General features: G+C 37.9%; 1 long non-coding RNA gene across 1 annotated transcript in view; it reads right to left on the bottom strand.

The window, feature by feature from the left end:
* Positions 1-2,280: 2,280 nt before the first annotated feature.
* The window catches only part of LOC124378311, an 89,707-nt gene continuing 64,967 nt past the window's right edge, over positions 2,281-27,020 (bottom strand). Inside the window, exon 3 of the long non-coding RNA XR_006924200.1 lies at positions 2,281-2,516. This is a non-coding gene — a long non-coding RNA (uncharacterized LOC124378311). The remainder of the gene's footprint in view (positions 2,517-27,020) is intronic.

The raw sequence follows: 27,020 nt of genomic DNA, 5'->3' as shown, positions 1-27,020 counted from the left end.
TCCTGACCTTTTAAACTGCCTTTGTGTGCCTGGATAAATCGGCCAGGACAGCAAAAAAACAAGATATTTTTAGGACATTGGTTGGCTCTTTGTTCCTGTACCTCTGAGTGTGAATCGAATTGAGATTGTTCTAGAAATAAGAGTTTTGAATCTCAGCAAATAGAAAAAATATATATTTTTACCGACAAATTTGATTAAAATGTGTATGTTTGACTTTATACAAATATTAAATCATATGCACTGATTTAAATTCAGATTTATAGAATTGGAGACTGATAGAGAATTATATTTCTATTACATCTATTTACTAAAACTATTCCAAAATATGTCCAAATACTACTACTTCTGATTCGAAGGTGAGGAAATGAATACTCTCTTACACACTACAACTAAATACACAATTAGTGAGACATACGATTCTCTCATTCATACAGTCGAGGTTGAAGGGCCTCGCTCGAGGGCCCCGGCAGATGTCCACACTCATGCAAAACGCCATTTTTCGCAGTGTGAACCGGGAAAAGGAAACTGGACCGTTTTATCGACATTTCAAATTGACCCAGATTAGTCTAGACATAGCTTAACTGGTGGTGGAATTTGAACTCACAACCTTCTGAGCTGAAGTCCAACATCTTAACCTTTTTCTACTATATATTATAGACAAAGAATGTTTTCGAACTGTAAATATGACCACAGATGTACATGAGCATTAACAAGGGCATGTTCTTGTCAGTTACACCTTTGAGATTTCTACACTAAGCGGTAAGGGGGGGATTTTGCAGCATTGCGGTTGCCTTTGCCACTTCTTTTGGATAAAGTGTCTTCAATTTCCCCCAAGGTTACAAGCCTTGCTCTGATGCACTCCCAATTTCAAAATCCTCACTTCCCATTAAATCAGGAGTAGTGCTTAGCCAGGCAGAGCATTCATAAGTTACTTTGGCTGCATTTTTGCCATTATTGTCTTTTTAAAACATCACTATTGTGGGTAACGGATTCTTCAGGTCTCAGTCCCATACATTACTGTGTTCTTCATACATGTGATCCTTGTATCAACAACTGTTGTATACCATTCACAATGATCACAATGTATGTTTAATTATATTTCTATATTAGTTTTATTCTATATGATAATATCCATGTTCTCTGTTTGTTGTTAGACAGCGAGACAAGTAGGAAAATGACAATGAAATAATACAGCAATCTCTCAGACATTGGGGGGGTTATGTTCCAAAAGCCCCCGTGATATCTGAAAGATTGCGATATTTGATATAATGCAATATCTAAAAAAAACAGGTCCCTGTACTGTAACTGTACTTCAATTTAGAAACATAAAATTTGACCGAAATCACACACTACATGCACATAAAAAACCCCACATTTTTCATTTATATTTTGCTGAATTTTATGACTGTCTGACTGTAATACATTTCGTCACGTTGTATCACCTTCAGCATGAATAATACAAACAAATGTATTGGGACACCTGGCTTTTGTAGCCATACACGATCCAAACTGTTACTGCAAAGTTGGAGACGCACGATTGCTATTGGATGCGGTAGAACGAAATTTTCCCTTCACTTCAACTCCAATTCACAAATCTGTTCCGTCCATGACAATACCGCCGTGTACAAAGCCAGCTCTATGAAAATTTGCTCTACATGGGGTTGAAGGTCTTAAGTGGTATGCTATAGAGCTCTGACCTCAACCCTGTTGAACAACTTTGGAATGAACTTCACACTCCAAAATCTAGTAAAAGGAGTGCAGGGTGTTATAACAGCTAAATGTGGAATGGGATGTTCAGCAAACTTGGTAAGGCATCTACAAACTTTTGTCCGTGTCCCAAATAAACAATTCTGAATCTTGCCAAATTGTTCCCCTTTTTTTTTTTTTTAGACCAAACATCATCATTCCATAACCGTCCTGATTTGTTTCCATGGGTTTATTTGGGCTTATCTTCCAGGGGTTGGATTAATGGGGCGGTTCAAAAACATAATTGTTCTGCATTACTGCTGTTTTTGCTGCTTTCGTGTTATCCTGCAACTCTTTTTCAATTCAACTGCTGGCTTTTTTTTCTTGAAATTCGTATCATTAGCTCGAGACCTTGTTGTGAATAGATGATGGCATAGTCGTCTGGGGATATGATGTTGTTCCAGGAACACTTCACTTACCAGACAGGGAGATCTGAGGGCTTTTGCTATGGGTAGGGAAGTCGTAGATCAGTGTTTATTTGACTTGTAGTTGTGAAACTTATTTCTATTCATTTTTCTTTTGTATGCCATTCAATACAAAGTTTTCGATACTTTTATTGGTTGAAAATGCAGTGAAATAACCGTAGTTTCCCAGCAGATGATGGTCCAGTTGGGGAAAAAAAAAACACTCAGGCTAATGTGCCAAGACGATGTGAAGTCATCAGAAACAGCGAAGTGAACAGATGAAACATCCTCCTGTGGTTTTATCCTCGATTTCTTAGACGCACACCACGTTTTGTCTCGTCTTGTCTCGTCTCACTGGTCGGCCAGCTGTTGTGCAGAGCCAAATTTAGCACATTAGCACCTCGAGAGAGAACGCACACACACACACACTCACACACACCTACACACAAACACTCACAGTCAGGGATTTCCTCAGAGAAGTGAAGAGGAAAAGAAGAAACAAAAACAGGTTGATGATATTCTGAATGATGGACTGTAATTATTATTATGGTTACTTACCTTTTTTTTTTTTTTAATAAGATACAATGAGCCATGCACCTATCACGTTAGCTAATCAAAAAACAGTCTCTTCCTGAAGAAAATAGTTTCATAAAATTTTATTAATTTATTCCCAACAGTTTCTTCTCTTCATTTCGTAGCATTTCTCTTGGCTGCACTGCTTCCAGTACGTGTATGTGGATGTTAGATTTTTCTAATGCATGGCCCGCCACTGTATTTATACACTGTGTATATACACTATATTTCCAAAAGTATTGGGTCACCTGACCTCTCCTGCTGTATGTGGTTCTTTCCCAAACTGGAGGCGCTCAATTGTACAGGACGTCTTTGGATGCGCTCTAATAAAATTTTGCATTTACTTGAACTTGGAAATCCGAACCTGTTCCAGCATGGCGATGCCCCTGTGCACACAGTGAGCTCCTTGAAGATCTGGTTTACATGCTTTGGAGAGGAAGATCTTGCTGCTATAGAGCTCTGATCTCATCCCCACTGAACACCTTTGGGATGAATTGAACACTGACTGCACCCCAGGTCTCCTCACCTACATCAGTACCTGCCTTTCATAACACCCTTGTGGCTGATAAACACAAATTTTCATAAGCAAACAAAGATCTCACAAGTCGGTCCAAAAAAAAAAGAAAGTAAAGCGATCTTTCAAAGATCAAATAAAATCTCAGTATGTCACAAAGCAGAAGAACCGTTATTTTTCAATGCACAAATTAAATTTAAGTACATTTTCTGCTGAATAAATAAGCCATGGCAGACAGTCGTAGTCGCAAAAAAAGGTACATATTGTAAATTGAATCATAAATGTAAAAGTAGACAGTAAAAGTAGCTTAAATCTTTGATACTCAGTAAAACTGGTAAGTAGCCATCAAATCATTTACAGCGCTGCATTAATTCGTCGTGTCTAATTAGAAGCTTGTGAGTCCAAAACCCAGTACAACTACTGGTTTACTGAAAATGGCACTTAACCCTTAATTGCTGGTTGTTTCAGCAAATGTAATTTAAACATATCTGATGTAAAGATTACAGATAAAATTCAGTTCAGTTCAGTTGAGCAAATCCGGATTCATCGTAACCTGATTCTTTTTATGATTCGGGATTAAGTCCTTGTTATCTTGCTACCAACAACAACATATATAAATGCAAATAATCACATACACTGTTTAGTTATTCTACGTTGTTTTTAGCAAGTAATAAAGCAATAATTAGTTGACCGAGTTGTTCAAGAGACTCAGTTTCTCAGGTCCTGAAAGTGTCCTAGCTGATACATCTGAAAAACAACCGGATCTAAAGGACTTCTGTGTGGGATTCTTCAGTCCAAGGATTTGGTGAAGGATCCTGTGAGTGCTCTCTAGTGGACTTCCATGGCAAAAGCAGGCAGAATCCCTACTGACTCAAGGAACTTGTAAGACTCTGATCCGTTCGCTGAGTGATTCAGAAGGATTTGAATCCGTTTACAGATTCAGATTTCTCATCTCTACTTTCCAAATTTTCTGAGCAATTTAAATAACAGCTTAAAAGATCTAGTAAAACTCCATCTAGTGGAATACATTGGGACTTGCTACCATTTAAATTTGGCTCTATAATCATCACAAAACCAACTCAAATGATCGAGTAAAACTTGACCTCATTGGGAAAACCTGCTTGGGTTATTATTTAGGAATTCAGTAGCAGGAATTTAAGTCTACTTGTCTAAAATTTTGCTCAAATGGGAAAACTCGAATCAGACAGCCACTGGTTTTTGACTCTTTTGGGAGAACTCACTCACCACAATCACCTCGATTTAGGACCAACTTTGGCACTATAGGAAAAAAAAAAATCACACTTGGTATTTCACAGGCATGAGACGTCATTGAGTAACTCATTTGGTGATTCACTGGCATTAGGATCCATCTGGAAAACTTGCTTGACTCTATGCAAAAATGTCCTCACGTTAACCCGCAGTGAGATTTGTGTATTGATTGCTCAATTAGTCAAACATTATCATAAACATAAATCCAGAAAGAGAAACATATAAGCAATGACAAACAGATATAATCCATTCACACAAAACTAGAAAAAAAAGAAGCAAGGATTTAGAATTCATGATAAGAAATGCATAATAAGACTTCACACTGAATCTAGGACACGAAAGATATAAATAGGAAACAAACAAAAAGAGTACAATCAAGTACCAATATGGCAATAAAAACAATGACAGAAACCATGGGGGGAAAAACTAAACAAACAGAAAAAACTAACCATCACACAATCTGAAAGGGGAATTATGTAACATTTGTAACAGTAAAATTTGGTTCCATTTATGTAGATCAATCAATGTGTTTATTGGAAAAATGTCTCAGTGACCAGATTTGTTCATCTGTAATCGATTGGAAATACACGGGGGGCTGGTTTTCAGGAAAATGTTTGAGTTTTTAAATCAAATTTGAGTCAATCTATTGAGAAGATTTGCAGCTTCCAATCCAATTCTGATCTGCTGAGTTGCTTGAAGGTGTGAAATGAAAACGCTGATCTGGTTATTTTCCAAATAACTGTGGTTTTTTTTTTACAGAGTTTAGCACAGTATTCAGGTCATATTTTGAACAGTTTCACAGAAATTTTAACGTGACAAGATTCTACACAACAGGTCACCAATGACATTATTTTCAGCCTGCAATGTGATTAGATTGCTGCACTCCATTGACCCTGTACTTGTATTTGGAACAATTACTATAAAGTTGGAGCTAATCTAAAGTAAATCTATTCTAGATGATTATTCTTGCTGTTTTTTTCATAAGGATTCATAGTTACAAATGCTGTTCATTGAGATCAGCATTCAACACTAGCTTCCAGCTTCTCGGTCCTGAACACCTCCCTCTGGAAAACAGGCAGTCTAGATCAGGAACGCTACCTTCAGCATCGTTATACTGAACACTGGAGCCCCCTGAACATCAACGACTCATCAGGAACAACAAATTATTTAGTGGAGAACCTCATCCTTCAATTCCAACTCCCTAACATTGAAAGCCGAGATGCATCTTTAGCTCCCACCACACATCCTCACAACGTTCTACAGCGAGACCATCAAGAGCATCCCGAGCAGCGCAATTGCTGTCTGGTTTGAGAATTGCATCGTTTCGGATCGACGTAAGGAAAAGGGAAATTTGGGGACTAAGAGTTGGGGGCGATTGCTTCCTTATAACTAAAGGCAGAGGGTTCTGCACTGGGGGTCCAAACAATTGCAGTGGTGAAAAGGCTTTTAGAAGAATGGTGATAATGTTAGTGTGGATATTTAGGAATAAACAATGGATAGTTAAGAATATGAAAGGATCAGAGGAGTAAAAATAGCCTGTGAACAAAATAATGCAAAATGAAGGCCAAAAAAAAAAAAATATATTTTCAAGATTTTTCGAGAGAATAAATGCAGAGTGAAGGTCAGACATGAAAAAAAGTGCTGTTCAAGATGTAATTTTCACGTCTATAAAAAAAAGAAAGAAAAATCAGAACAGCATCCATTAAGAACTGCAGGATGCCAGAGACGCCTCCATGACCTTCAGCATAATGTGAACTTTTGGTGTGCATGTGCTTTTGTGTGTGTATGTGTGTGTGTGTTTGTGTGTATTTGTGTGGGCGTAAAGCAAGAAATGTTCGAAATTGAAGGTTGCTTTAGGAAAATTGACTGAGGAGCACACCCGGTACATGCCATGATTTCGTTCTTTGTATAATAATAATAAATGGGTTGAAGTGACCCTCTGAAGGTTCTTTTCAAAGTGCAATGAAAAGCAATGCAGATCTACATAATCATATAGAGTATGGAACATGCATAACATGTCTAGCTATAATAACGATTATAACCTTGTGTTTAATGCGATTTGTAATTATGTATTATAAACCTTAAGAAAGTAAATCAATTATTTTATTGATTTAATAATTTATTAAAAATTTGGGTAAATTACACCATATATAATATAATAATAATAATAATGATGATGATGATGATGATGATGATGATGATGATGATAATAATAATAATAATAATAATAATTCAAATTAAAATAAAAAACAGGTTTACTTTAATTATTTTTAATATTTTATTTTTTTTATTTTAAGAATTTTTTTTTTAAATATGTTTTTGACCTGCTCATTTATCACTTTTATTTTACTATATTGGCTAACATATTTGTATTAAATTTTATTTGATTATTTTGTTTGCAGTCTAGCATAACTTATATTGTATATTATTTAAGGTATAAACATACAAAAATTAAAGGTTTTGGACGTACAAGAGAAAATCTGCAAAAAGAATAGAAAGATAAACAAAAATGACCTTAAAGCAAAAGAAAAATATAAAATATAAATATAATGTAATTAATAAAAATCAATAAATAAGTAAAAAATATTATGTTGTGGTTTTTAATACATGCAAATTATATATATATATATATATATATATATATATATATATATATATATATATATATATATATTTTTTTTTTTTTTTTTTTTGATTGATTGATTGACATTATTTCATAAAACCAGTAGCAAACTTTGTTCCCCATTTTTGTCACCAATCAGTTTAGGGATCTATGTGTATTATTGTATACTGAATTTACACTGCCTTTGCCATTAATTAAGGCCAGTATTCATCATGACATTGTTTTCTTGCATTAATTCCTAAAGGTCTCCTAAAACTCAGGACTCTGTGGAGGCCAATTCATGGTAAGAAATGATTCCTTATGCTCCCTCAACAAGTCTGGTGAATTCCAGGCTTCCTTCCAAGTTTCAACAATGTGTTGGGTGAGTTTTTCAGCATTCTTCTGAGGTAATTTCTTGCAGACTTAAAATGTTCATGCTGCAATGATCAAATCATAGGTTCTTAAGTGTTTGCTGATTATTTAAATTGAAACACGTAGCATTTCAGACAGGGTTGAACTATATTAGGCATTTGGAGTAAGGATCTAAGTGCCATTGACAAGGGATAAATCATCTCAGGGTGTTCCCAGTATGGACTGTTTAATACATAACATAAGTTGTCAACAGAAAGACAACCGGTGAACTCATTAGGTCATGGGTTCCCAGTGGTAATTGATATACATGGGGTATAAAGATTTGTCCATCTTGTCCAATCTCTTTGAAGAGCTAAAGTAGAATGAATTTCTGAAGATATACACTTTAACTAAACTTTTGTAAACTCTAATATTCATATGCACTTTTTCAATATTCCATTCCACAATAACCTCCACTCTTTAGGGAAGATGTTCAGCTACATTTTGGAGTGTGGATGTGAAGATTTGTGAAAATGTATTCAAGCACTGATGTACTGCGAGGAAACCTGGAATACAGTCAGCATTCCAACTGATACTTGGTCGGTTTGAGGTCAGAACTCTGTAGCAGGTCAGTCAAGATCTTCCATTCCAACTTAGAGATTCCTGGAACAGGTTTGAAACACTTAGCTTCAAATATTTAATGTGGCGTACCAAGCAATTACTTTAGATTACCACATTATAGAGGTAATAAGTGGACCACTATTTACAGCCCTATAACTCAATACATTTACTTCTATGCCTTATGAAGTTGAAAAGGACATGGTGATGTCTTCATTATTCTAGCAGGTCATCCTTGCTTGACATAGCATAGGCAATTTGAATGGGCATTTCACTTATGGAAGTCAACAGTCTCACAATGACTAGATGGCTATATTTTCATGATGTCCTCTTCAAAAAAAGAACCACAAGTGTCTATGGCAACCAGTATGGCCACTGTCATGAAGTAGAGTTGCTAAGATCAAGTGGTGGGTCAGCTCTATCCATTTAGGCTTTTGTTGGAACAAGGATGAATACCATTTTAGCTTTCTGGGATTTTGCCACAAACCTGCCTTCTTTCCTGAATGGGATTGAAGAAGTTTCCTAGCTGGTTCTCTATAGCACACAACATTCTCTAATTTATAGACAAACATGATGATGCATCACTCCTTTACAGCAGTCCTTGGACTTGCCAGGCATACAGTACCTCAAACAGGGAGAGTGTGTGTCCTATGTGAAAGTCCAAATGAAAAAGAATCAGATTAAGACTAAAATTGGTATCGTATACCATGTAAGGGAATAGGTAGAAAATGTACAGTAACGAATTCACTGAACAAGTTATGTTGGGGAAAGAAAATTCCATGTTCTCTGAAGTGCAATATGAGGAGATTAGGGAGGCCAGATCTATATTGATTTATAGCACATAAAGCTCTCTTGCTAATGAAGCCTAGGGGACAAGCATAATCATGACATATCGGCACTCGGCCAAGCACTTATTAGAACTATTTGGAGAGTCCATCCTCAAATCTGTACTGCTCAATATTTATTGATCTATTTTACATCATATGTTATGCTGGAAGAAACCGCAGTATTTAAAAAACAAAACAGTCATAAATCATCCAGAAACGCAACTGATGATGCTAATCAGAACAAATGGTATGCATGTTGTGGTTCTCTTTTCCATTTGACCCAATAAAATCATTGTTTTTAATGAATAACTGACCAATATCCAACATTTGACCTGCTGTACAAGCTGCACATTGACTACTCTCAAATATATCCAAGTCTCATTTCTATAGGTTTGTCCCTATATAGGTGTTTTGGTAACAAATGCTTTTTTTCATTATTGTCACACACTACAATTTTAAATATGCGAGATCTGATCTGTTTCACAATATGTTGAAGGCATGCAGACATAAGCATGAAACCTTTGTGATATAAGGCTCATATTATAAGACAAATATTTTGCACATTTGATAAACATCGGCTGAGTATATGTACTGTAGTATTTATTATAACTGTCAGGGTTCAAATCGGGGGCAACTGCATGAGAGGCAGGAGCTCCAGCAGTCTGAAATAGGAAGGTGTGAAAACCACAAGACACACTTGGAAATGGCAAAAAAATCCATTTCTTTATTTTTATGTTTCACAAATGATCTAAAAAAGAAAAAAGTCCCAGGGACCACAATGTCAAACAAAAAAAAAAAATCAGATCAGAACTCAAACTCAAAAACGAAAAATTCTTAAAGCTTAATAGAAAAATAGACTACAACTAAAAATACTAACAACATGAGTGAAAGCACTAACAAATTAGGGTGAAGAACAGACTGGCGACATCTAGTGGCAAAAACTAGGAAACGCAGAGAAAAGAAAGCACAAACAAATAACATTGTTGTTTGTCCAAACATGATTCTCATGCCACACTGTAGGATCTCAGTCATAATGTCAGACTGTTCAACAGTTAAAAACTGATGCACACAAGAAAAGTCTCATCTGACATTTTATTTCATTAATTCATGGCAAATCTAGACACCCGTTCTCTTGCTAACGGTAGCTAGCACAAACAAAAAAGCTCTGTAGCATTCATTTTGTTTGTGACATTTACTGACAATAAAAACATCATACAAACATTTATTTTCTCTCTATAACTCAATAAGTTTCTCTTCTTGCTGTACCGTCCGAATTTTTTCTCTGAGGTGATTTGAAATTGTCTAGTCAAGAAGGTTCGTGTCTCCTATCGTTTTTTGACGGTCATCGTTTCACAATTCACACTGCCGGAAAGATTTTATCACAGGAAATAAATGATTGCAACCGCCATTGGCTGATGGTGAACGTCAAACTATAGTCTCGATGAAAATATTTGTGCGTCCTATGACGTTTGCTCTGAGGTCTTTGCTAAGAAATGAACCTTGTGCAGTTCCTTTTGCATACTAAAAAAAAAGTTGGGTTCATCTCACTTCAGTGCATTTTTTCAATGTTGGAAGATGAAAGAGCTAGAAAGCTGAGTAAATGGTGAGTGCATGGGTTTTAAGTATTTTTGTGTTTCCTGGCATAATTTTAAATGCCATTTTCTGCTGCCATCCTTCTGTAGATTGAGAGGGAAGTATGGATCAACTGAATGTGGTATCGTTGAATGTCTTCTTTGCTGCGTTTCTCTGCCAGTCATCCTGGTCTGATTGACTGTAATCTGATTTCTCCTTCATGTTGTCCTGCTCTAACAAATTGGTCCCCCTCCAAACTACTCAGCGTCGATGATTCCGTTTAATTACCTCAGGAAGCTTCTTTTCTGTTGGTATCGGGGGAACTGATGGGTTTTTATTTATTTTGTGATTATGCAGGTGCTTGTGAATTTAGTTGCAGATCTTGCAATTTCACGATGAAACGTCAAAGACCAAGTGCCTCTCTGTGTGAACCTGGCCAAATGTGGTGGAAATGCAGGCTTGTGACAATGTGAAGGCCCCCTAATAAAATTTATGATAATTGTCCCATAAAAAAAAATGTACACAAACTTAACATTCACAGTTTCAAAACATCCTTAAACCATCAATAGCATTAAAGGTGACTTTGCTGCTTCCAAAAAAAAAAATGGTCAAATTTTGCTGCCAATTTGGTCGTTATCTATCCATTAGGCCTTACCTAATTTGTCAATTACCACCTTATCTGTTGTTTTACCATCATTGAGGCAAATTCTTTGTTCTAGACCAACTTTTTCAAAAAGGTGCAAAGGAAATTCCTCTCAAGAGCTTAACTGATCCCCTTCATTTCAATTCCCAGACTTCCACAGCAGTTTCTCTCTTACCTCTATGGCCCTAAACAGGAAACTTTGGACATACTCTTTGGGTTCCTGTGAAATGTTCATGAGCCTGTAAAGTCCGAAAAGGGTGGATAGTAATGTCTCTCTGTAGAAAACTCTCAGGCGGGACTAACAGCAATAAAGACTGCTTCAGTTATTTTGGCTTATGAGTGACCCTTTTTAAAAATCCTGCTTTTTGTTGGCAATACAGTGTTGTATATGACAGTTGGTCTTTTATGACCTGCTTCCCCAATCTGTTCAACATTCACTTCTCAGGGTGACCTCAGGCACTGAATCAGGCTGTGATGCAGCTGCCTCCTTCCTGCAAATCTTTTGTTGCAAACTGTCTCAGTTGAAAGAACATATTATGGCGCGGTTGTTGCCTCTCTTGTGCCTGGAGCTCATTTTCCTGTGATTTGAAGTCCAAATAAATGAATTAATTGAAAAGAGAAAACCCCATGGAAAAGCTCGAAAATCCTGCACTGTAAATAATAAGCGTACAACTATTTAAGAGTCCCAGCTCACTCCAGGTTTAGACACCAGAAACAGAAAAGTTAAAGCCGTCCCAGATTAAAGTTTTTTTCCCAGTATTTAATGCAAGACTGAGTGCATTTTTTAACACTGGGTGACAGATACAGTGAAAATCTTCTAGGCGCTTAGGGTTGGTTGCCTACCTCAGAAGGCCCTGCTGTCTTGTCACTCAGCCCTTTTTGGTCATGTACCCTGAAGCCTCTGGGACTCACCAGTGTTATATCTCTTAGTGAACTCTCAACACCCCAACACCCCCGCCCCACTAAAGGCATGCATCAAAAGTGGCATCAAACTGACAAGATCTAGGCCACTGCTATGTAGTTAACAAAAAGAAGCCAGCCGATCTTTTCCCATCAGGTGATGAGGCCCCCCAAGTCCTTGACCATTCAAAAACATCATCCTGAATCAAAGTAGAGAAATAAAGAATCAGAACTTTCCAACAGCTTGGTTCAGTTCAGCTTTACTGTTACCTACTCACACACTTGGCTGGTTTCCATTGGCATTGGTCTGGTTCAGTTCAGTTTGGTTCAGTTTGGCTCAACTTCACAGTCACAATTACGCACAATGTACCCACTCACTAAAAAAAGAAAAAAATGCTTGGCTAAAGAACAAAGAGACTTTTTGATGCACACTCATCCATGCCCAAGAAAGAGCCAATCATACCTGTTACAAATTTGTTCTAAAGAGCTCTAGATCAAATTAATTAGTCCTGGTTTTGAAATTATTGGGTTCAGGGGGTTGAAAAAGGGTCGAAGTGATGTGCTTAGTTTGTCATCCACCAAATCACTACTCAATCAAACAACACACAAAAAAAAGTTGCTTTTGAAGTGATAAATTCAATTTAATGTGGAAATACACAACTAATTAAAGATCATGTTACCACAAGCTAATATAGATATTAATAATGAAAGGAAAATTATCAAATCTATACGTGCAACGGATTATGATGCATGCATGGGAAGTCACGTTGCTTGGTTCGCAAGGTCCCAGATGTCCTGGGGTAGAATTAGATTGAATGTTCCAGGAAAAAAAGTAATAATATTAAACATTGAATTTCTTATGATGGTCTAACATAGAGGTTTTAACGGTAAACAGGTTTTAATTCACGGTATTGGCCAAATTTCAGTACGGTTTGGGGGAAGAAATGCATAATTGCTGATAATTTTTTTATTAATGCTGTTTATTATTATTAACATTTGTGATGATTCAACATTTTAAACATTTTTTTATTTTATTTTTTTCATAGGAGTTACCTCTAGACATCTTCAGATAAGGTGCAGGAAGTGGTGTCACCTACTAGTGGTCAGTGGTGGTATAGGTACCTGTATCGGTCTGTATATCGCTTAGCTTCTCACAAACACACCGCGCAAGAGTTCAATCGGTGTATTAACATATAATTAGTTTACAAAAGTATTAGTACACACCTAATTACTAAAATTAGGTTGTTTTAATTGGACCTATTGTCTCGGGTGCATTTTTTTTTTTAAACAGCTCAGTTAGTTCAAGTGTGGTACAGTGATAGCATGTGGCAATATGTCATTTTGTGAAATTTCATTGCTGCTAGATATGGTAGCATATATCACTATGAATGTGAGCTGTTTAGGGTCTAAACACTTCATGCATTATTCTCAGATTCTCAGAAAGTAATAAGAAGATGGTTGAGTTGGTTTGAATCTATTCTAACTGAAGCCCAAGTGTATCTAAAAAAATTTTTTCACCCATTTGTTTCTGCAAAGGGTATATTTTTTTCATGCCTTCCCTGAAACACTAAGGTGAGGGACATGCAAGAGAAAGAAAGAGATAAAGAGGAAGACTGTCCCTTGGGGTCTTTCTCAGATAGAGTAACCTCCAGCCTTCTTCCCACAAGATACAGAAAGTGGTGGCATTTAGTTGTGGCTTAGCTACCTTGAGCTGTTCTAATATGCTTCAGCTTCTGTCTCTCTCACGCAGACACAGAGCATGTTCCAGAGGCAGCATCCTGGATAAATAACCATAACTGTTTGTGGCAGCGGGCATGGTGGCATCACAAGAAAACAAGAAATGAAAAAATAATTATAACGCACAGCCTCTTAGAACTTCCACAGGATTGTACAAATCTGGAACAAATGCAGGTTGCTACCGAGTCATTTTCAGAACAATTTCGAAAGGTCAGTTGTTTATTCAAGCCGTTTTATGTGAATGACAAACTGGGGACCACACAGGGGACAGATTTGTGCCAAGGTATTAGCAGATTTTGAACAGGTTGCACATGTTGAATGACTGCAGCCTTTATTCCATAATTCTTTCTCAGGATGAAGTGACCATTTAGCTTCCTTTTTTTTTTTCCTGCATCACACTTCTTTTTCTCATCAATTTTTCAACAATATCTTGAATCTCATTATGATAAATAACTGAGTACTGAGCGTCAGAGAGGAACTGATTGGTTGTTTTGGAGGTTTTCATCTTGTTAGCTTCTTTTCATTCTGCTGCTTAGTATAACAGAAAACACCTTGATGGAGCTTTTACACAGGTTTTGGATTGTTACCACTCACTTCTTTAGAAACCGGCACTCAACCAGACCCCCTCTGCCACACCCTGATAAACACTTGGAGATTTAAGAAAATTTTAGGACCTTTCATGGAACCAACCCCAGCCTTTAGGGTTGCTCAAGCCTTACTGCCGGTCCCAAGCCCCGATAAATAGGGAGGGTTGCGTTAGGAAGGGCATCCAGTGTAAAAACGTGCCAAATCAAACATGCGGATGATCCGCTGTGGCGACCCCTAATGGGAGAAGCTGAAAGAAAGGTTTTTTTAATTTTTATGACCTTTCTTTACTGCTCTGTTCTATATAACATAGCAAGAATGGTGTTTTTGTTTGTATGTGGGGGTCAATTTCACACCCTCTTCTGATGCATTGTTTGCTTTTTAAAATAATGCATGGCTTTTCAGAGGCTTTTCAAATCAGAGCAGACTTTCAGATAGGGTACATTTATTGTACACCTGTTCAGCTATGCCATTGTTAATAATAAGTGTATATTAGCTATCTCTCTGACAAAAAAAAGACACAACCATACATTAGAAAGGGTCACACGAATGAGAGAAGTTTCCGTATAGCCTAGATAATTTAAGGGGAGTTAACAATCTCCCAACTCTGGCATTAGAACCCTCAGATAAAGTGAAAGGATAACGACTAAGAGCCACAATAGCAAAGCCAAAGCTACTGCTAAAGCTTGCCCATGGGGGCACCATTCCTCCCCACTTCATGTGTATAACAGGTTTTTCAAAGGTAATGCTTTTCTAAAGGTGATGCCCAATGCACTTACATGGTCTGGTCCCATCCAAAAAATAGCTCATGGTTGCTGAACTGATGGATGTCTGGGTGGTGCTCCAAAAACAGTGGTAGCTTTAAAGATGCAAAGACTGGTCTGTTCAAAACTGGCAGTATCCATCCCATGCAGCAATGCTTCTAGTGTCAGAACGAGATAACGTGCAGTAGTCTATATGTAACATGTAACAAACAAAACGTCTACCCAGTCAGTTGACTAATTGTTTTCTAATGTGATATTCTGAATTTGTTTATAAGTTTGCAAGTTTATCCTGATGCTTGAATCGATTTGTCACATATACATTACAGCACAGTGAAATTTTTTCTTTGCAGCTTCCGAGTAAGCTGGGGTCAGAGCGCAGGGTCAGCCATGATACAGCACCCCTGGAGCACAAAGGGTTAAAGGCCTTGCTCAAGGGCCCAAGAGTGGCAACTTGGCGATACCGGGGCTTAAACCCCCAACCTTCCCTTCAGTAATCCAACACCTTAATGCCCGCATCTGTGCTAGCTTATTGTTCGCAGGTGTTCATGTTTGGTATTTTTAGGTAACATACATTTAATATGTACATCAGCTACCTCACATAGCTTTATTACTGATACACTTATAATAAAAAACACTAGATACCAACATCACTAAACTGATGGTATTCCAAATATCATGGAAAAACACCTCCCCTGAGATATAAGAAAGCTCTTAGAGTTGCTTGTTATCTTCATACCCAAAAAAAAGATAAAAAAAAAAATTACCCAGAACTAAGACCTTCACAGAAGCATGCACCATCAGAACTGGGAGATCTGATCACATGACCACATCTGATCCCCAAATCAAATTTTGCACTGATCAAGAAATACTCATTTCGAAGTATAAAGCACTGAATGACCCTGCGCCAAAGTACCTGACTGAATTTCTGATCTTTTATGATCTGCCACACTTTGATTAATAGGGTGCAGGCTCTTTGTTGTTACCTCTAATAGTCCAAAAGGTCAAAGAGCTTTCTCTTTCAAAGACACACCGTTATGAAGTAGTCTTCCAATGTCAAAGTTTAAGAGACAATTTTCTTTTTCTACCATGTTTTTATTATATTACTTTTTTATTTATTTTTTCCTCAGGTAAAGGAGATGTTTTAACTTAGACTTGCTTGCTACTCATGCAACTCCAAATATACTAATGATTGCTATTATAGCCTAAGGACTGCAATTGCTCATAATTTCGCCACATGTGCTAAATATTTGTGAAAATTTTTTATCATATCTGACTGGTAACAGCTGTGAGGATATAATATATTGTAGTATTCTGAGGCACGGAATCTACCTCAGATATTTTTCCATTTTCATGGACTCCTTTCCACCTCCCTATCAAATCCTCTATACATTTAGTGATTTTTTTTCTGCTTCTTTTTTTTCTTACCTCCTTTTTCAACAAGTCTACTTTCCACTTTCTTTTTATCTATCTGTATTTTGTTCGAACAATCTTTCTTTCTTTCTTTCTTTCTTTCTTTCTTTCTTTCTTTCTTTCTATGACATTTGAAGTCTTTTAAAATGCTATTGTAAGATAAATTATTTATTTCATCCTTTTCATCAATTTTAGCTTGGCAAAAAAAAAGAAAATATTTCCACATGGGCTTTAAAATGTAGTAAGGTTTTGCTGTCTCCATGGCAACATTTCTTTGGTATATATAATATAAAAAAGAAATGTAGGTAGGTGTGTGTGTGTGTGTGTGTGTGTGTGTGTGTGTGTGTGTGTGTGTGTGTGTGTGTAAAAGAGTATAATATATGTATACACACAGGGAAAGATTCAACTGTTAATACAATGCATAGCATATCTATTTGTGTGTGTGTGTGTGTGTGTGTGTGTGTGTGTGTGTGTGTGTGTGTGTGTGTAATACACGTGACGACAAAGAATAGGTAATTGTACAGACACAATACATACTGTATGTAAGTGTGGTGTGCCTGTATAATTCACTGAGACACCACACCACTAGAGAGCACTGTTGCTCCAATGAAACCTGTGTATGTGTATATATATGTGTGTGTGTATGAACACTGCAGTGTGTGTTTGTGAAAAGGGGATTAAGAAGGAAATATTTTCTTTGTCATGCCGTGCGATTGTGGGTCAGCAAGTCATCGTCACGTTTAACAACAGCGTCTTTACAGAAATGTGCCAAATAATTCTTCATGAAAAGCGTGTGTGTGTGTGTGTGTGTGTGTGTGTGTGTGTGTGTGTGTGAGAGAGAGAGAATGTGTGTCTAGTGGGCAAAAGAGAGCATTCCAAATTTCATAATTTAATATTCAATGACAATCACCATTCAATATTTAACAACTTTCTGAAATGAGTATAATAGAACTGTCGCTAATAGAACAGTTAGCCTGCAAAAGATGTCAACCTGCTAGCATAAGCATCGTTAGAATGCCTCTGACACCGAATTGTTCAAAAGATCAGCATACACCAAATACACCAACTGAGAAGAAAAAATGGCCTCCATGATTGATTCAATTTTGTTGTTGTTGTTGTTGTTGTTGCTGTTCCTCATAACACAATTCTGCATGCTGTAAATTGCTATGTATTCATGTCCGAGTCACGTCTTTGCATCCTATGCACATAGACTTTTTAACCTCAGTGATGACATGATGGCTGTGGCTTATGTCGTTATGCCGTACAGTTTTTCTCACAAAACTCACATTAGCTCAAATGACAAGTTCCCCGACAGGCATTCTTTATTCAGACCCGAATAAACACACGTGGTGTGTGTAAGTGTTTGTGTGCGCCAATAAATATGATACTTTGCTACAGGATGAGTGAACAGAAATGTACGAAAAAGAGAGGCAGATTTTTTTTATACAGGCTAATCTCATCTTATCTGCTAAATGCTAACATCCTCATTAAGGAGTATGCATTGAGGTGTATACAACCAAGGAAATGAGCTTGATTTGAAGAGGTCTAAGAGAAATATATGTATGCCATTTGGCAAACCCTTTTATTTGACTTACATAAGTGCTTTGAAGTCTCTATTAATTAATATATCCTGATACTGGTTTATTAGGAAGCATAGAAAAAAGATAAAAAATTTAAGAGCTGGAGGTAGCAGAGCTGAAGATATAAGATTTATTAGAGGGACAGCGCATGTAGGACGTTTTGGGGACAAAGTGAGAGAAGCCCGATTGAGATGGTTTGGACCTGTGCAGAGGAGGGACATGGAGTATATCGGTAGGAGAATGCTGAGGATGGAACCACCAGGAAGAAGGAAAAGAGGAACGACAGAGTGGTATGACAGAGTGGTATGGAGACGAAGTATCAATCTAGAAATTCTGTAAGGAGGGAATATATTTATAAATGCTAAATTTTTAGGTCTAAAACGTTATTTAAAGGTCACTAATGGCTCAGATGTTGAGATATCAGGATATACCAGCTTTGCAGCATGCCTTTCTTGTACCATGAGAGATGGTGGGACCAGTCGAGCCAGAATGGGGTATGGAGGGGGCCAAAGGGACCATTACTTTTATGGTATTTTTCCAGACACCTTTATCCAGAAAGGCTTTCAATTGAGCAGGTGAGGGTTAAGGGCCTTGCTTAAGAGCTCAGCAGTGGCAGTTTTGTGGTGCTTGGATTTGAACTTTCCGATCCAAAGTCCAATGCCTACCATCTCCCTATGACCATGATGCATTGAGGAGTGTCCTGAATGCTTTAAGGTATGCTTGAGGAATGCTTTTTTTGTTTTTCAAGCAAATCTGTTGAAAAAAGCAATAGATATCCATTTGAGGGAGTGTAGCAATAAGGTGTTGTGGGTGAGCATTGGAACGTTTAAAATGAATTTCGCAGTTAATCTGCTCAGTTATGTTCAAGGCAATTTGGTTGCAGCGTACAAACACCTAGTTTCATCCTAAGGGGTATTTCCCTTAAATTTCAGAATGCTAGAAGGAAGGCGGTGACACTCATGAAACATAGGTTAGATACATCATCTGAAATCCTCTGGGCTTTACCTAAAACATGTCAGTGATATAACTGGGCCATATTCATCTGTTTCCTTCCTGTAATTTCGCATTCTGGATCAGATGTAGATTTTGAATGTCCCTCATCTGGATTGTCTATGGTTACCAGATAGGTTGCAAGCAGTCACCAAAGGGTTAATGAGGTCAACGAGATGTCTATGCAGATCATAAGATTGTGGACCTGGGATAAATTATCTGGGATGAACCATGAATTATCTGGAATGAATCATCTGGGATAAATCATCTGGGATCAACAGCAGGTCAGGTACTGGGTAGGCAAGTTATGTTGTTCATATCATTCCAGAACTATTTTTTGCAGTACGGCAGGGTGCATTATCCTTCTGAAAGAGGCCACTACAATGAGGAAATGCTTCCATCAAGAAATGATGTACCTGATCTGCAACAGGGTTTAGGTAATTTGGGTCAAGCGTAACCTCCACATGAAATGCAAGAACCCGATGTTTCCCAGCAGAACACTGCCCAGAGTATTACACTACATTCACCTGCTTGTCATCTAACCATAGTGCATCTTTTTGCCATATCTTTCCCAGGTAATTGATGAAAATGCTTCCGAGTGTCCACATGTCAGAGAAAAGCATTATCCCTCAGACCAGGCAAACAACTTCTATTGCTCCATGGTCTGGTTTAGTTGACACATCTCTATTACTTGAGGCTCCTACTTGTCACATAGAATTTCACTGTCCTATAATGTATATCTCGCATATCCCAAATTGTTAGAAAGCCAGGACCAGAGCGCAGGGTCAGGCCAGAAGGTTAAGGGCCATGATCAAGGGCCAAACAATAGCAGCCTGGCAGAATCTCTGACCTTCTGAGCACTTCAACCACTACCACTTCCCCCATAGAATTTGTTGGTAGTGTAATGAAGTCCTTTTTGATTAATTTAATTTTGGCTACATCTTCACTAATTCTGATTAATTTGTTTCTTTTTCAATCCCAAAAGTTGCTCATCCACAATGAAACGTCTTAAAATGCTACCTCGCAAAACGTGAGCTGCTTCGACCTGCATCGTTTCCACCTGGTGGTTTTTTTTGTACTTTCATCGAAACATCACGGCGCTGACTAAAAACACGTCATCGTTTATGAAAGACGTTTTCACTGACAGATGAAACAGATTCAGCACTACGACGCTCTCCAAAGTGGATAAATGTCTCCGTCTGGATGGAAGGCCAAAACGGAGAGAAAAACCTGTGTTTTCAAACGAAAACGTATCAGAGCTGACCTGGCCTTCGTTTTCTTCACAGCACACACAGCGTTTTCCTCGAGTGACCTGTTTACTGTCTGCTTTTTAATACGCAATTCATGTGTTGGTTTTAAAATGAAAAGCTAGCAGTCCAGCCTTGCTATTCTACTTTCAGAGGAAACTGTATAGCTGTGGTCACATGTCTTTTGGCCAAGTATATAAAGCTTGAGGTATGGAATGTCCTAGATTTACTAAAATACCTCAAGAAAAAAAAAAATCTAAATCCCTAGAACAATAGTGTTTTAGGAACAAAACATAGGGAATACAGATTTCTAGGGCTGGGATATCGCCATGGATCCCTGGTGAAAGCTCTGCCTAGCATAACACTCATTATAAACTCTTCACAGAGAAGTGACAAGGAGTCACCAGAGTCAGGTTCCAATAGAATGGCCAATATTGTATTTCCTAAAAGAGTAATTTCAGAAGAAAAAAAAAAGGAAAAAAGAAATCATTTTATACGCATCTCTGCCTCTTTTATTTTCTCCGCGAATGGATGCTTTGATATTCAGTATGTGCTTTAATAATAACGCTGTTATTGTCTCTCTTCTCCATGAATTATAGATGGATCGGGCCATTATTTCTGTATGCGAATCAAAATGTGTGTGTGTGTGTGTGTGTGTGTTGGTGTGTGGAGTAATGCAAGAGACAATAAAACTGTGATGTCTTTTTTCTTTGGCACTGAGAAGGCAGCATTTTTTTTAAATAGCGACACATTCGTATTTGTTTGTTTGTGTTTGTTTGTTTGTTGTAGGTCAGCATGGTAATTATTTAGACACAACGACGACACTTTCGACAGTGTTCCTACACGCTGCCATTTTGTATTATCAACATCCCGTTAGCATTGGCCACCCATTCACTGTCACTTCCTGTTAGCAAAGCCAACCTAGGAACGCTAAAACACTGATACGATTACATACATAATCAACTTCTGTTATGTTGTTTCAAGTCGACTTCAGTGGTTGTTCATTTGGGACAAAGAGAATTCAAACAATTAGAGACATGTTACTATATTTCATTTACAGATTTTATTATTATTTACATAATTACCCAGCCATGTTTGCCATGTCACTTCCTGTTAGCAACACCTGTTGAGTGTTATTACTTCTACATAGCTGCATTTGGAAACGTCACATCAAGTGGAATTAAGGGAGTCATTTGAGAATCAATTCACCATCCACACACACATGCGCACACACAAACACACACACACACACACACACACACACGTGAGCGCACACTTACCCTGAGTGAAGAATCAAAGGAGACAGATGCCATGAAGCATCTGTGATGGTGGTCCACCATCCAGAACACACACACACACACACACAAACACACACACACTTACACACACACTCACACACACACACACACATGCAAAAGTCAGCAAATGGACCAACTGGAATTCATCATTCTATCCTCAGCTGCAAAAGAGCCAAGTCACCTTGAGGCTAATCCTCTCACACACTCACACACACACACACACACACACACACACACACACACAGGGCTAAGCTGATCGCTGCTGTTACAGTGACAAACACAAACAGATCCATTCACCCTCCAAAGGTCACTTCCCAAACCCCATCACTTTTCACTAATATCAATCCAGTAAAGTGTGTTCTGACAGGCTAAAACCACCAGGGCTGAAATCGCATAACAGAACACATAAAAGAGTGAGTTAATTAATTTTAGGTGTTAGCATTTATGACGGAAACTGGGTAGTCTGGTTTTACTTATTTTCTCACTTTGTGATATAGAGCATAGGGAAGATAGGCTCCAGATTGGACATTTTCACTGGAATATATAGCTTTCAGAATGCACTGGAAACACTAACAATAAGGTAAGCACTAAAAACATGTGGTACTGGGGACATGGACAAGACCATGGCACAGGAACATAGTGACCTATAAACATAGGGTTCTAGGGATATAGTGACTTAGAAACATAGGGTACTGGGGACATAGTGCCTTAGAAACATAGGGTACTGGGGGCATATAGTAATGACTTAGAAACTTCGGGTACTGAGGACACAGTGACCTAGAAACATAGGGGACTTGTGATATAGTGATTTAGAGACATACTGTAGGATACTTGGGGACATAGTGATTTAGAAAAATAAGGTACTGGGGACAAAAGTGCCTTAGAAAAATAGGGTACTGGGGATATAGTGACTTAGAAACATAGTGTACTAGGGACACACTGTAGTGCCATAGACAAAAAGGGTACTGAGGACATTTAATACCATTGGCACTGTGGACATAAGATTACTAAAGTAAATAAAACTGGGAGTATAAACCTATTTAAACATGATACTGGGGGCACATAAGCATAATGGGTTACAGGGCCACTGGAGGACCTAGTCCAATAGAAGCATATGTCACTGGTGATTTAGGTCAATGGAAATTGGGAACATGGGACAGGGGGCCATGGAAACGTAGGATACTGGGAAGCAAATGCAATATAAAGCACTGATAACATGAAACAAGCTACTGGAAACACAGGACTATTTAAACAGTGTACTAGGGACATTTTGCAATTGAAACAGGATACTGGGGACAATATGAGCAAGGCATTATGGACATGGAAATTTAGGGTAACAAGCACAGAGTTATAAAAACAAATTAGTGGGGACATAATGTCATGGTAACAAAAAAGTTTGGTAACAAAATGGTATTGGGACAGAGATAGGGCAGTAAATGGTGTTATACTGGATTGTTATCAGGAGAATGTTGGGAATCACTGATCTAAAAAGGTAGAGTACCCCTAGAACATGACTTCTTGTTGGTGATACTATGGAATCAATGTTTTTTTATTCAAGCTATTTACTAATATATACTATTATCTGAAACTTGCAGAAAGGCAACATCATGTTCAGTTAATAAACAATGTACCAATTTTTTTCTTTTTGCTAATGAATAACAACATGCTTTTGTGGACACAAGAAAAAAAAAAAGTACTCTCCTTATAGAATAGTATAAACCCATTCTTGATCTTGTTTAAATTGTATGGATTGAATCGAGAGCGAAGTGTCAGTGGAAGGTTAATGTCCTTATTGTTAGGGTGCATTTGGAACTAGCTAGCAAATTTAGCCGCATCAGGAGAAGTGACCTTTGAAATGAGATAGGAGTGAATAAAAACGATAAAGCGATTTATTGTATGGCAACACATAATACATGTGAATTATGAACGTATTTATTTTTGTAATTATCTGTATGATTCCACAAAAGGCTAAACGTCAAAGTGAGCCCCATGAGTTGCCTATGCCGTCTTATTGTGTCATCCATTTTCTTCTGTTCGCCTGTAATTTCTTGCAACCCCAAGGTCCAAGGTAGATGCATTATTGTGCCCTCTGTCGATCATGATTCATCCAACGTGTATAAGAGGTAAATGCGAAATTTAACGAGCCCGAAATTTGTGTATTCTGTACCCCACAACCATTTCTTTTATTCATTGCCAATATATTTGTTGTTTTATGATGCTTAATTTCATCTCCTCTGAAATGCTGAAGTGGCTAATCATGATTCATTTTCAGTGCCTGCTTCATCCTGGTCACGGTCATGTTGGTTCTGGAGGCTAGCCAAAGAGCACTGGACATGACGCAGGAATACGTTCTTGATAGGATGTGCACGTTTGTATTTTAACTGAAAATGTATCTATATAACTGGGAGTCCTAGGATGAGAGTTCAGATAATACTGGTTAAAGGAACCACTAGAAATATGAGAAATGGCTGGGGATATGATCTAAAATGTATCGGTATCCATGAGAATGGGTTCCTCTTCGAGTCTGGTTTCTCTCAAGGTTTTTCTCTCTTTTAGGAAGATTTTACTTGCCGCTCTTGCTCATTAGGAATAAACTTATAAGGACAAATTGATAAATATTAAAGTTTCTTTAAAGCAGCTTTATCACAATGTTCATTGTTAAACGTGTCCAACAAATAAAACCAAACTGAGTCCAATAAAATGATTTAGAAATTGTTCTAAATGCTTGTACAAAATGCTTGTGGTTTTCTTAGTCACAGTTAATGCTCACTGTTGCCAGATACATAAAGTACAGTAATCCCCCGTTTATTTCATTCAATTCAATTAACTTTTATTTGTATTGCGCTTTTAACAATGAACATTGTCTCGAAGCAGCTTTACACAGATAATGTGGTGATAAAAACTGTATATGTTCTTTACAAGTCTAAGTTTGTCCCTGATGAGCGAGCCGGTGGCGACTGTGGCAGGGAAAAACTCCCCGAGATGGCATAAGGAAGAAACCTTGAGAGAAACCCGACTCAAGAGGGAACCCATCCTCATCTGGGTTGCACCGAATGTCCATTTATTGCAGATATACAATGTTGCGGGGTGCAGTGATGATGAGCAGAGCAAACTGTAGTCCTGAGTCAGTGTAGCAGACTGTTGACATAAACTACAGTCCAAATCCATCCTCAAAGCTCCCGTTCTTACTCCGGAATTTCATGGAACCACCCAAGGTGTTGATGAGAAACCATCCCCAGCTGCACAGAGTGGCCTTCAATCGAAGAGAACATTGTCCAGAGGCAGGCCTGGATGAAGTGGGCAGGAGCAGTGTATAGTTCTATACAATCGTGTGCTTCTAACAAAGTGGTAACAGTTTGGGGAAGAACCACATATTTCCGGAAAAGTCAAGCTTCCACAGTAGTTTTGTCCTTATAGTGTATGTGGATTATACTAAACCGCCCTGTGTGATCTCATTTAATACACTGAGGCACAAATGAAACCCAATGTTATGATCTATATTCAGATTAAGCCGAGCTCTCGTCTTGTGTTCAAGTTTTCAAATTTCATGGTGTAATTACCCAGTAAAGCACAAGAGGTTATGGACCACAAACACACTCTTTTACACACACACACACACACACACACACACACACACACACACACACACACACACACACACATCAAAAGCCTCATTTAAATGCAGTGTGTAGGTGGAGAGAGAACCTTGCATGCACACTGTTCTTTATAACTTCATAATGCATGGGAATATTCAAAGGTTTTTCTTTGATTTTAACCACAGCACACACACACGAACACACACACACGCACACGCACACACACACACACACACACGGTGCACTCTTTATCTATTATTACTGCCAGCCTGCTGAGAAAGAGGAGACATTTTCTCTGACTGACTGACAAACTGCAGTACTTTATTCAGCAAAAACCGACACACTGCTTGTAATCCACCTACTGACCATTTTTACTGACCGGTAAATTTCTGGATCTGTCACTGACCAAAATCGTTAACCAATTGTTTACTCAGAGACCAATGAATGAATGATTCTCTGCATGGATCACTGACTTACTTCATGACTGAATTATTAACCACCTGACTGACTCAATTATTGACAAAGTACATGTACGGCATTTGGCAGACATCCTTATCCAAAGCGTCCTTACATTTATCTCATTCATACACAGCTATGGGGTTAAGAACCTTGCTCAGGAACCTATTAGTGGCAACTTGGTGTGGCTGGGATTTAAACTCATGACAATTCAATTCATTTTTATTTGGGCTTTTATCACAGGACATTGTCTGAAAGCAGCTTTACAGAGTTAAAGCAGTAATAAAAGAATGTCTAAGGTCCTTATAATTGTAAGTTTGTCCCTAATGAGTGAGCCAGTGGTGACTGTGGAAAGGCAAAAACTCCCTGAGATGGCATGAGGGAAAAACATTGAGAGGAACCAAGCTCAAAAGTGACTGAATTACGGAATGATCATTACAGTTCATCATTGTTGAGATGTGTATTTACCTTTAATAAGCAAGCTTTGTATTTTACATTGTAGGAATAATATGCACACTGTACATCTCCTGTTAACATGTCAATTTAGTTGCTAGTAAACTTTGTTTTACAAAAATCAGGTCACTTAATTCAGATATTTATTCCGGAAGTTGTAGCTCAATGGTTTGGACTCGTTTGCTAAATGAAAAGGTCAAGGATTCAACCTTAGAATTGGCAAGCTGCCACTCTTGGGCCCTTAAGCAAGGCCCTTAACCCTCTGTGCTGACCCTCTGCTGTGACCCCAGCCTCGTAACATTGCTAGGATATGCGAGTTTCACTGTGCTGTAATGTACAGATGACAATAAAAAGTATCTTCATTCACAGTGCTGTTGGGAACTCACTAAGGATCTCAACATTTCAGTTATCTCCCCAAGTTCAAAACGTATTCCTCGTGTACGAAGATGCTTTCTATTTGTATTCACCAGAAAGAAGATCGCTGCGATTTACAGTTTTAAGAAATATCTTTAGACTGGAGGAGAGATTCCTTTGATTCTCTCCTCCAGGCCCCAAGATCCATCGAGTTTTAGGTGATTTTCAAAAAATTGAAGATTGAAAATGAGTGCTATCTGTGTGATCAACCTTTTTGTGACACTTCAAATTATAAGGAAAATTTTAAAGGCTTAAGTGACTAAACTTCTACATTCTAACAATATACTCAAACCTCTTTATCCCTGTCCGATGTTAAACTCGCTATACAAATTCAAATGAATTGGAAAAAAACGAAATTTCTGTCTGAATGCCAACCCCTTCAAAATTGCAAATAATGGTTTATTTCCACCTTAAAAACCCCCACAAACTATTAACATACTGAATCCTGGCATTCATTCCTTATAAATTCAT

Source organism: Silurus meridionalis, chromosome 24 (assembly GCF_014805685.1).
Source record: "Silurus meridionalis isolate SWU-2019-XX chromosome 24, ASM1480568v1, whole genome shotgun sequence".
NCBI classification, from domain to species: Eukaryota; Metazoa; Chordata; class Actinopteri; order Siluriformes; family Siluridae; genus Silurus; species Silurus meridionalis.
This window is presented reverse-complemented; position numbering and strand designations above follow the sequence as displayed.